Raw genomic sequence first — 13,343 nt, forward strand, 5'->3', positions numbered from 1 at the left:
AAGGCAATGGAAGAGGAACTTGACAGATAGAGAAAAATGGTACATGGTCTTTGGTACCCAGACTGGAGCATAAAAATGTCATTGGTACCAAATGGGTCTTCAGAAATAAGCTGAATGAGGATGGCATAGTGATTAGTAACAAAGCTAGATTGGTATGCAAAGGATATGCTCAAGAAGAAGGAGAAGACTATGGAGAAACCTTTGCTCCTGTAGCCAGATTGGAAGGAGTTCGTATGCTTCTTGCATATGCAGCTTTTAAATGCTTCAAAGTATATCAAATGGATGTAAAATCTGTATTCCTAAATGGTGTACTTGAAGAGGAGGTGTATATAGAGCAACCAGATGGGTTTTCCCTATTTGAAGATAGTGACATGGTATGTAGGCTACATAAAGCTATATATAGGCTAAAGCAGGCACCTAGAGCATGGTATGAATGCCTACATTCCCATCTCGTGAAGATTGGATTTGAGAGAACAAGTGAAGATAGCAATATCTACTTGAAGTATGAAGGAGATTAGATCCTAATCTATGAGGTATTTGTTGATGACATTATCTTTGGTGGAAATGACAAGATGAGTCATGAATTTGCTGATGAGATGAAGAAAGAATTTGAGATGTCACTCATAGGGGAGATTAAATTCTTCATTGGATTATAGATCCAATAGATGAAGGATGAAATCTTTATCACTCAGTCCAAGTATGTCAAAGAGGTGTTGAAGACCTTTGGCATGGAAGATAGCAAACCAGTTGGTACACCGATGGTGACCGGTTGTAAACTATCCAAAGAGGATGACTCTACATTGGTTGATGAGAAGGAATACCGATCAATGATTGGTAAGTTGCATTATGTAGTGCATAGCAAGCTAGATATTGCACATGCAGTTGGCATTACTGCAAGGTTCCAAAAAAGTCTAAGAGAATCCCACTTGGTTGTAGTCAAGTGAATTCTTAGGTATCTGAAAGGAACTATTGACTATGGGTTATGGTATCCATACAACAATGATTTTAACCTAAAAGTGTTCATAGGTGTTGATTGGGCTAGTAATGTAGATGATCGGAAGAGCACAACCGGTGGTGCATTCTTCCTTGGTGGTAGATTGGTCTCATGGATGAGTAAAAAATAGAGTTGTATCTCTTAGTCTACAACGAAAGTAGAGTATGTTGCAGCTTTCATGAACTGTACTCAGACAATTTGGATGAAGCATGTATTGAATGGCTTCAAAGTTCCTATATTCTAACCGGTAAGTATATTTTGTGACAATACTAGTGCAATTAATATCTCCAAGAATCCAGTTTTACACTCTAGAACCAAGCACTTTGAGCTTAAGTGTCATTTCTTGAGGGAAAAGTTTCAGAACAAAGAGTTTGCACTAGAGCATGTCTCCAGTAAGGAGTAGTTAGTAGACATATTCACCAAGACTCTCCCAAAGACTACATTCATATACTTAAGAGGTGAATTAGGGGTACTACCCCTTCCGGAGGTGAACTAAAGGTATGTGCTCCACATCAGTCATGTATTGCATAGTCAAATATTTCTTCAGGGTTGATGTGTGAAGGATGCTACTCCTCAGGGGGAGCAGCATAATGGAACAGGGAAAATTGTGCCTCCACTTTGGCATTGTTGTCAAAGGGGGAGAAGATGTGAAGCGAAGAGATATTTTTGTATATTGCCATCAATGCCAAAGGGGGATATTGTTGGCATTATGTGAAGTGGTATGTGGACATAATGACATTGTATGTTGTCATTGATATCAATATGTTGAAGAGGTGTGAACTGACATATGTGAGAACTGGTATAACACTGTGAACTGGCATTTGTGCCAAAGTGAGGCAGTGTGCTTGTTCATGATGAAATGACATATAGTTATGGGAATCAACATATGGAAGTATTGTACAACATTTGTGCCAAAGTGAAGTTGTGTGCTTGTTCATGATGAACTGGCATATAGTTATGGGAACCGGCATATGGAAGTATTGTATGACGACCGGTTGGTAGTCTCAACTTCAGGGTTTCCGGTTGATGCGCTTCAAGCTTGTGTGGCTCAACTGGTGACATTGTGTGATGAGGTAGTATTGTAAAGAAGAATAGATCATGTTTCCATGTAAGCCTGTGTGCGTGAAGGATCTTGCATGAGGGAGATTGTTCCTATCTACCTCGAGAATGTGTGAAGTTTGTAAAATAGTGATAACGTGTGATGGGTTATCAGCTGCCATAAAATCGGTGGAAATGGATGATGGAGAATGTCTTGAGTTTGGATCAAGATCTGCTACATTTAATGTAGTGTGCTCAATGGTCAGGATTGAACCGTTTTGAATTCCTTAACCTAGCAGGTTTAGGGTTTAGGGTTTATGCTACCGACCTATCTGTTTTCCTATAAGGTCGATGTTGTGTCTCTTTCTAAGGTTGTCAGTAAAAGTTGTGTGTGTGTATCCAAGAGAAGGGATACGTGATTCTTGCCAGACCAAAAGGAGAGAAGTGATACCTGCAGAGTGAAAGTGCAAAAGGTGAAGAGGAGCTTAAGTGGATCTACATTGGTATTGAGTGTTGTTTCCAGATCATTTATAATACCTATTGATCTCTAACCACCTCAACAGTTGGAAAATCCCTTAACAAGGTAACCTTAACCGACTTGCTAAAAATCCTTTAACAAGGTAATTCAAAGCTATTGAGTTCGGAATCCTTTAGCTATTGAGTTCTTGAAATCCTCTAACAAGGTAACCTTTAACAGGGTTTAACCCTTAATTGGGTATTGTAGCCATCCCTTAACTGGGTGATCTCTAACAGCATCGGTTCCTAGCAGAACCTTTTGTAATGTATCTAACCTTACAAGGCTCCTAACAGAGTAGACTTCTAAAGAGTTCAAAAACAACTTGTGGGTATTCATCCCCATCGTGGTTTTTCCCAGTTGGGTTTCCACGTGAAAAATATGTGTGTCATGTGTGATATTTTTATCTTGTGATGCTTTGCTATTGTCTGTCATGCATATGATGGTTCTGTGTTTTATGCCTGTCTATAAAACATATTGAACTAGCTGTTATTATGATCTAATGATAGATTATTTGTGTATGCATAAGGGTGAAATTGTAGTATAGTCTCAAGTTGAGTGAAAAGCTAAGTGAGTAACTGGTTAATGCCTGTCTCAGACATTCTTAGCTTTACCGGTTGCTCTCTATTTCAAATCGGTGTCACTATCTGTTAGTCATTTGAAGTGTCTGTTGTCAAGCTAGTTTTGGACTATGTTTTTGTCTTACTGATTCACCCCCCCTTTTAGTACCAGTTTGGTACTATTCATTCATCATTAAGTTGTCAGGCTAGAATACCCAGTTAAGGGTTGAACCTTGTTAAAGGTTACCTTGTTAGAGGATTTCAAGAAGTCAATGGTTTTGAGTCACCCTGTCAAAGGATTTACACTAAGCCAGTTAAAGCTACCCTGTTAAGGGATTTCCCAACTATTGAAGTGGTTAGAGATCAATAGGTATACAATGATCTGGAAATAACACTCAATACCAATGCAGATCCGCTTTAGCTCCTCTTCACCTTCTGCACTTACACTCTGCAGGTATCACTTCTTTCCTTTTGGTCTGGCAAGAATAATGTATCTCTTCACTTGGATACACACACACAACTTTTGCCAACAACTTCAGAAAGAAACACAACATCGACCGTATAGGAAACAGACACGTCGGTAGCATAAACCCTAAACCCTAAACCTGTTAGGTTAAGAAATTCAAATGGTTCAATCTTGACCGTTGAGCATATTGCATTAAATGCAACAGTCTTGAACCGATCTCAAGATGTTCTCCATCATTCATTTTATACTGCTTTCATGGCGGTTGATAACCCATCACACATTTTCACCATTTACATACTTTGCATATTCTCGAGGGCACATTCCTGAGGTAGATAGGAACAATCTCCTTCATGCAAGATCCTTCATGCGCACAAGGCTGATGTGACAACATAGTCTTTTCTTCATTGCAATGCTAACTCATCACACAAAGTCACCGGTTGAGTCACACAGGCTTGAGACTGATATGTCAATGATGAACCACTAGTATAAAACCGGTATTGAGAGGGCGGGTGAATCAGTACAAACACAAATACAGTCAAAAACTGGTTTGACAACAAATGCTCCAAATGATTGACAACTAGGGATACCGGTAAAGCAGAGTGCAACCGGTAACATCTAGTATAGCTCAATCAATCATGAACCGATCACTCAATAAGCTTTCCTCTTAGCTCAATACTACAGTATCATTATATTCTCATGCATAAACCAGTAAACTTGACCATCAGATCTTTACAACAATGAGATCAATATGTTTTATAGACAGGCATAAAACATAGAACCTTCATGTGCTTAATAGGTAAAACAAAGCATCAGAAGACACAAGCATTTCACATGACACACATATTTTTCACGTGGAAACCCAACTGGGAAAAACCATGGTGGGGATGAATACCCACAAGCTACTTTTTGAACTCTTTAGAAGTCCGCTTTGTTAGGAGCCTTGTCCAGTTAAGGACATTACAAATAGGTTCTGGTAGGAACTGATCCTATTAAGGATCACCTGGTTAAGGGATACCCGGTTAAGGGTTAAACCCAGTAGGGTCACCTTGTTAGAGGATTTCAAGAACTCAATAGCTGAAAGGATCTCCTAAGCTTCTCTAGCTTCTCAAAACTCATTAGCCTCGAGTTACTCGGTTAAGGGATTTGAAACAAGCTAGTTAAGAGCACCCGATTTAAGGGATTTTGAATCAAGCCAGTTAAGGCTACCCTGTTAGGGGATTTTACAACTATTGAAGTGGTTAGGAATCAATAGGTATTACAATGATCTGTTAACAACACTTAATGCTAATGCAGATCCATTTAGGCTCCTCTCTTCCTTCTGCACATTCACTTTGCAGGTATCTCTTCTCTCCTTTGGTCTAGCAAGAATCATGTATCACTTTCCTTGGATACACACTCACAATTTTTACCAACAACCTCAGAAAGAAACCCAACATCGACCTTATAGGAAACATACAGGTCGATAGCAAAAACCCTAAACCCTAAACCTGTTAGGTTAAGAAATTCAAACGGTTCGATCTTGACCATTGAATCATGCTGCATTAAATGCAACAATCTTGAATCGATCTCAAGACATTCTCCATCAACTATTATCCACTATTTTCATGGCGACTGATAACCCATCATGTGTTATCACCATTTGACAGACTTCGCACATTCCTGAGGTAGATAGGAATAGTCATCTTCATGCAGGATCCTTCACGCACACAAAGCTTAGGTGTCAACACTATCTGTCCTTCATCATACTGCTAACTCATCACACAAAGATCACTGATTGAGTCACACAGACTTGAGGTACTCCAATTGGAAACCCCAAAGTGGAAGCTACCTACCAACCGATAGTCATACAATGCTTCCATGTGCCGGTTCCCATAACTACATGCTGGTTCACCTTGAACAAATATGCCGCTTCACTTTGACATATAAACCGGTTCATACATATGTCGGTTCCTCTTTCTTCACTTATCACATGTGCCGGTTCACACTATGTCCCATATTGACATCAATGACAACATACAATATCATTATGTCTTCATGCTGGTTTACATAATGCCAACAATCTCCCCCTTTGGCATTGATGGCAATATACAAAATATATCCTCTCTGCTTCACATCTTCTCCCCCTTTGTTGCAGATATCTTTTCAATTCACTCCTTCTCCCCCTTTGACAACAATGCCAAAGTGGAGGTACAATCATCACTGTTCCATCATGCTGCTCCCCCTAAGGAGTAGCATCCTTCAACACACCAATCAATCAAAACTTTGTCTTTCTAGTACCTGACCGATGTGGAACAATCACTTTTAGTTCACCTCCTGAAGGGGTAATACCCCTAATTCACCTCTCAAATGCACAAAAGTTGTCTTTGGGAGAGGCTTGGTGAATATGTCTGCTAACTGTTCCTTACTGGACACATGCTCCAATGCAATTTCTTTATTCTAAACCTTTTCCCTCAAGAAATGATACTTAAGCTCAAAATGCTTGGTTCTAGAATGTAAAACCGGATTCTTTGATATATTGATAGCACTTGTGTTATCACAAAATATACTTATCGGTTCAGATACAAGGATCTTGAAGCCTTCCAGTACATGCTTCATCCAAATTGTCTGAGTGCAGTTCATGAAAGTTGCAACATACTCTACTTCTACTGTAGATTGAGAGATACAACTCTGCTTTTTACTCATCCACGAGACCAGTCTACCACCGAGAAAGAATGCACCACCGGTTGTGCTCTTCGAGTAATCCACATTACCTGCCCAATCAACATCTATGAACACTTTTAGATTGAAATTATTGCTGTATGGGTACCACAATCCATAGTCAATTGTTCCCTTTAGATACCTAAGATCCGCTTGACTGCAATCAAATAAGATTCTCTTGGACTCTTCTAGAACCTTGCAGTGATGCCAACTGCATGTGCAATATCCGGTCTGCTATGCACTACATAATGCAACTTACCAATCATTGACCGGTATTCCTTCTCATCAACTAGTGTGGAATCATCCCCCTTTGTCAATTTGCAACCGGTCACCATCGATGTACCAACCGATTTGTTGTCTTCCATGCCAAAAGTCTTCAACACCTCTTTGACATATTTGGACTAAGTGATGAAGATTCCATCTTCCATCTGCTATATTTGTAGTCCAATGAAGAACTTAATCTCCCCTATGAGTGACATTTCAAACTCCTTCTTCATCTCATCAGCAAACTCATGACTCATCTTGTCATCTCCACCAAAGATGATGTCATCAAAAAAAACTTCACAGATTAGAATCTGATCTCCTTCAAACTTCAAGTAGATATTTCTATCTTTACTTGTTCTCTCAAATCCAATCTTCACAAGATGGGAATGTAGGCACTCATACCATGCCCTAGGTGCTTGCTTTAGACCATATAATGCTTTATGTAGCCTACATATCATGTCACTGTCTTCAGATAGGGCAAACCCATCTGGTTGCTCAATATACACCTCCTCTTCAAGTACACCATTTAGGAATGTAGATTTTACATCTATTTGATATACCTTGAATCTCTTAAAGGCTGCATATGCAAGAAGCATACAAACTCCTTCCAATCTGGCTATAGGAGCAAAGGTTTCCCCATAGTCTTCACCTTCTTCTTGAGCATACCCTTTGCATACCAGTCTGGCTTTATTCCTAATGATTGAGCCATCCTCATTCAACTTATTTCTGAACACCCATTTGGTGCCAATGACATTTTTATGCTCTGGTCTGGGTACCAAGGACCATGTACCATTTTTCCCTATCTGGTCAAGTTCTTCTTCCATTGCCTTGATCTAGTCTTCATCTTTATGAGCCTCTTTGAATGACTTAGGCTCAAATTCAGAGATCATACATGAGTTTTCTCTGATCTTTCTTCTGGTAAGGATTCCTGCATCCTTATCACCTATGATCTACTTGGGATCATGATTCAACTTGAAATACCGAGGAATGGTCTTAACTGGTTCTTCTTGCTTTTCTTCTTCATCCTCATCTTCATCAGTATCAACATTCATCGGTTTAGGAACACTGTTACTGGTACTCGGTTGACTGACAACCGGTTCCTAGAAGGTTGCAACCAGTTCATTTACAACTTGGTCACTACCGGTTTTCTTAGTCTTCTCAGAGGATTCATCAACTCTTACATTGATGCTTTCCATAATTCTCTGAGTCCTATTGTTGTAGCACTTGAAAGATTTACTCTTGGTGGAATATCCTAGAAATATTCCTTCATCACATTTAGCTTCAAATTTAACCTGATGTTCACTCCTCTTGATGTAACATTTGCTACCAGATACCTTAAAGTAGTTAACCACAGGTGTCTTACCGATCCAATAATCATAAGGAGTTTTGTCCTTACCCTTTTTGATGAGTACCCGGTTCATAGTGTAGACTACAGTGCTCACCGCTTCTCTCCAAAAGGTGTGAGCAACCTTTCCTTGGATCAACATGGTTCTAGCTGCTTCAACCATAGTCCGGTTATTCCTCTCTGCTAGGCCATTCTGCTATGGAGTCTAGGGGCCAGACAGCTGTCTCTTGATGCCAAATTCTTCACAATACTTGTTGAATTCACTGGAAGTGAATTCCCCTCGTTGATCAGTTCTAAGACATTTGATCCTTTTACCGCTTTCCTTCTCCACTAATGTTCTGAAAGCTTTGAATTTCCCAAAAGCTTCAAACTTGTCTTTCAATAATGTGACCCACATCATTCTTGAGCAGTTATCAGTGAGAATCATGAAGTACCTATCACCCTACACACTTCTAGTTTTCATAGGACCACATAAATCATTATGCACAAGATCAAGCAAGTTGTCAACAGTGAAAGATTTACCTTTAAAGGTTGAGGAAGACATTTTCCCCAATTGACATTCTCTACACAGGGTATTATCCGGTTTGCTTAGCATCGGCAACCCTCTAACTGCCTTGATCTTACTAACTTTCACCATATTATCAAAGTTCACATGGCAGAATCTCCTATGCCATATCTAGCTATCATCAAGCTTAGCCATAAGACATGTACTTATATTTGCATTCAAATGAAATAGGTTACCTTTAGTCTACATGTCGGTGGCTACCAATTTACCATCTTTACCTTTGATTCTGCAAACTCCATTCTTGAATTGCAGAGTGAGACCACTATCATTTAGCTGGGCAACACTTAGAAGGTTGTGTCTGAGACCATCGACCCAGTACACATTATCAGCACTACTCTTTCCATTCAAAGAGATGGACCCTCTACCTTTGACCATGCATGGTGCATCATTTCCAAAGCGAACCACACCACCATCATACTCCATCTAAGGATAGAAGCTTGCTTCGGTCCCCAGTCATGTGGTGAGAATAGCCACTGTCAATGATCCACTCATTGGAATCATCAAATCGGGAGATAAGAGCCCTCTTGTCTACCACATCTTCCTTTACAGCAACAAACACAATGTCTTCATTCTCTTCATCTTCTGATTCCTCATCTGTGACACCTTCATCAACTGCCACAAAACAATTTCTCTGGTTTCCTCCTTTGAATTTCTTGAGCCTTTCTGGTTTATCCTTGTTGTCACTATTAGGACAGTTCATAGCAATATGTCCTATCCGATTACAGGAGAAACATTTCAAACGAAGCTTACCTTTGTATTTACCAGTCCCTTTTGGAAATCTCCTGGCAAGAAGAGCTTCAAATTCCATCAGAAACTCTTCATCCTTCATTTCTCTGTTCTGATTAGGTTCCCCACTAGTGCTAGCCTCTTTTCCTTTTCTGGATGGTATAGCAGAAGCTTTAAAAGCTGATTCTATCTTTTGAACACTACCATCAAAACTATTCAGCTCATAGGCTATCAACTTGGCTATGATGGAATCCAAGGAAACCTTAGACTTGTCTATTGATCTCAGCTCTTGAATAGCAGCAACCCTTATTGCATAGACTGGCAACAGGGATCTCAGGACTTTTCTTACCATAGTGGAATCTTCTATTTTGCCACCTGCACTCTTTATTTCTCCAACAACTATTTTGATTCTTATTCCATACTGCTGAATGGTCTCTCCTTCAACCATCCGCATGTCTTCAAACTTTCCTCTCAAGCTCTCTTCCTTAGCCTATTTTACATGCTCATCACCACCATAGATATTTTCAAGAGCATCCCATACCTCTTTAGGATTTGCCTTGTCCTGAACATCAATAAATTCAATGTCAGATAGGCTACTGATGAGGGCTTCCATGACTTGCCCATTTTCTTGTATCTCTCTCTTTTGGTCATCAGTGAGAGTACCGGTAGGAACAAAATATACATTTTCAACATAACTCCAGTGTTGAACACCCATGCTTTTGATGAATATCTTCATCCCGTCTTTCCATATACCAAAATTTTCCCTGTTAAACTTTGGACCTTCCCTCTTCATCATTTGACTAGGATCTTTTCCTCAAGCGGTTAAGCTTACAACACAAAGGACCTGGAGGGCTCTGATACCAATTGATATGTCAATGATGAACCACTAGTACCAAACTGGTACTGAGAGGGGGGGTGAATCAATACAAACACAAATATAGTCAAAAACCGGTTTGACAGCAAATGCTCCAAATGACTGACAACTAGGGATACCAGTAAAGTAGAGTGCAACTGGTAACATCCAGTATAGCTCAATCAGTCATGAACCGGTCACTCAATAAGCTTTCCTCTTAGCTCAATACTACAGTATCATTATATTCTCATGCATAAACTAGTAAACTTGACCATCAGATCTTTACAACAATGAGTTCAATATGTTTTATAGATAGGCATAAAACATAGAACCTTCATGTGCTTAACAGGTAAAACAAAGCATCACAAGACACAAGCATTTCACATGACACACATATTTTTCACGTGGGAACCCAACTAGGAAAAACCACGGTGGGGATGAATACCCACAAGCTGCTTTTTGAACTCTTTAGAAGTCCGCTTTGTTAGGAGCCTTGTCCGGTTAAGGACATTACAAATAGGTTCTGGTAGGAACCGATCCTGTTAAGGATCACCCGGTTAAGGGTTAAACCTGGTAGGGTCACCTTGTTAGAGGATTTCAAGAACTCAATAGCTGAAAGGATCTCCTAAGCTTCTCTAGCTTCTCAAAACTCATTAGCCTCGAGTTACCCGGTTAAGGGATTTGAAACAAGCCAGTTAAGACCACCCGATTTAAGGGATTTTGAATCAAACCAGTTAAGGATACCCTGTTAGGGTATTTTACAACTGTTGAAGTGGTTAGGAATCAACATGTATTACAATGATCTGTTAACAACACTTAATGCTAATGCAGATCCATTTAGGCTCTTCTCTTCCTTCTGCACATTCACTTTGCAGGTATCTCTTCTCTCCTTTGGTCTAGCAAGAATCATGTATCACTTTCCTTGGATACACACTCACAATTTTTGCCAACAACCTCAGAAAGAAACCCAACATCAACCTTATAGGAAACATACAGGTTGGTAGCAAAAACCCTAAAACCTAAACCTGTTAGGTTAAGCAATTCAAACGGTTCGATCTTGACCGTTGAATCATGCTGCATTAAATGCAACAATCTTGAATCGATCTCAAGACATTATCCATCGACCATTATCCACCGTTTTCATGGCAGCTAATAACCCATCATGTGTTATCACTATCTGACAGACTTTGCACATTCCCGAGGTAGATAGGAATAGTCATCTTCATGCAGGATCCTTCACGCACATAAAGCTTACATGTCGACATGATCTGTCCTCCATCATACTACTAACTCATCACACAAAGATCACCAATTGAGTCACATAGACTTGAGGTACTCCAACCGAAAACCTTGAAGTGGAAGCTACCTACCAACCGATAGTCATACAATGCTTCCATGTGCCAGTTCCCATAACTACATGCTGGTTCACCTTGAACAAATATGCCGCTTCACTTTGGCATATAAACTGGTTCATACATATGCTAGTTCCTCTCTCTTCACTTATCACATGTACCGGTTCACACTATGGCCCATATTGACATCAATGACAACATACAATATCATTATGTCTTCATGCTAGTTTACATAATGCCAACAGAGACTCATCAATCGGAAACCTTGAGACTACCAACCGGTAGTCATACAAAGCTTCCATGTGCTGGTTCTCATATCAACATGCCGGTTCACCTTGAATAGACACACCGCTTTACTTTGGCACACATACCGGTTCACAGAGTTATACCGGTTCTCATATCAACATGTCGGTTCACCTTGAACAGACACACCGCTTTACTTTGGCACACATACCGGTTCACAGAGTTATACCGGTTCTCACATATACCGGTTCTGTCCTCTTTAGCATATTGACATCAATGACAAAATACAATGTCATCATGTCCTCATACCAGTTCATATAATGCCAACAGTGTTATGGGTCTTTGATTGATTTCTCGATATGGATCAAATTTTCAATATGGGTCTTGATTTGATGGTTGTGATATGGGTCTTTGATTTTTGATATGGATCTTAATTTGATGCTTCATTGTTTCAAGTTGATTTTTTTTTGATTGGATATATTAGATAGATGTGGGAACTAATGATGGACATTTGTTGTTTTGCAGGCACAACTTGGCATACTTCAGTCGCGAGAGCGATTTTCGAGACTATGGTCATTGATTTTGTGTTTATCGTAGGCTGATAGGGATGTGATTTATCATCCTTACTAAACATGCCTCTATATATCATTAACTGGGGTTTGTTGACAGCTTTGGCAGAGAGGTGGCATAGTGACACAAACACCTTTCACTTGGCGATGGGCGAGATAACAGTCACACCAGAGGACTGTTATCATATTCTGCGGATTCCTATAGTTGGGGCCTTGTTTCCATATGAGCAGAATGAGGAGGGTGGGTCAAAGGCTCTCCATTGCATCTTCCAGGATGATCAAATCTTTGGATATGAGATCACTTGGTAGGAGTTTGTGGATCTGGATTACTCTATGTTGCCCTCTATACTAGTAGGTTTTATTGGTGGATTTATGTGTCCCGACGATAGGTTGAATGGGCTAGCTGTGGGATGGGGATTTCTTTTGGAGGACATGGTAACACAAGGGCATAGGTTCACATGGGGGTCCTGCATGTTAGCCCACCTTTATAAAGAGCTTCACCAGGTGGTGTATCTAGGATACAACAATTTGTCCATGAGGGTGGCATTATTACAGGTGTGGGCCTGGGAGCACATTCCTGTGTTGAGACCACTTGCAGATAGGGATAGGCCACTTGGTCAAGTATATGCTTATGGGTATATAGGTATAGTTATCAAGCGTAAGCTAGGAAAACTAGAGCACTGGCGGAGAGCATTGGATGATATCAATATGGTCATTTGGAGACCATATATGGATTGTGAGGTGTGGGCTAAGGACGGGCTAGAGATGCCCTATGTGTATATGTCAAGACATTTGATCAGGCGAATGCCCTTTATCATTGAGAGATTTTTACATATTTGTGTTCAGCGATAGTATGGGAGACAATAGGGGATGCCACAGGGAGAATGTTTATATGCTCATCGAAGACAGGATGTGTCAGAGTGGGGACCCACTATGGATAGTGTAGTGGTGGTAGAGGAGTATATGACATTAGTAGGCCAGATCTAGGATTATGGAGCTAGGGTTATTGATACTGGGATGACAGAGGAGTTTGCAGCATACTTCATGGCACATGCAGTGGCATGGATATTTGATCCAACAGAGATTTTACCTGCCTTTGATGATGATGAGGATGAACAGCCAGAGAGGCAAGGGGGAGTTAGACAGAGAGATGAGGA

This window comes from Cryptomeria japonica, chromosome 1 (genome assembly GCF_030272615.1).
Source record: "Cryptomeria japonica chromosome 1, Sugi_1.0, whole genome shotgun sequence".
Taxonomy (NCBI): Eukaryota; Viridiplantae; Streptophyta; class Pinopsida; order Cupressales; family Cupressaceae; genus Cryptomeria; species Cryptomeria japonica.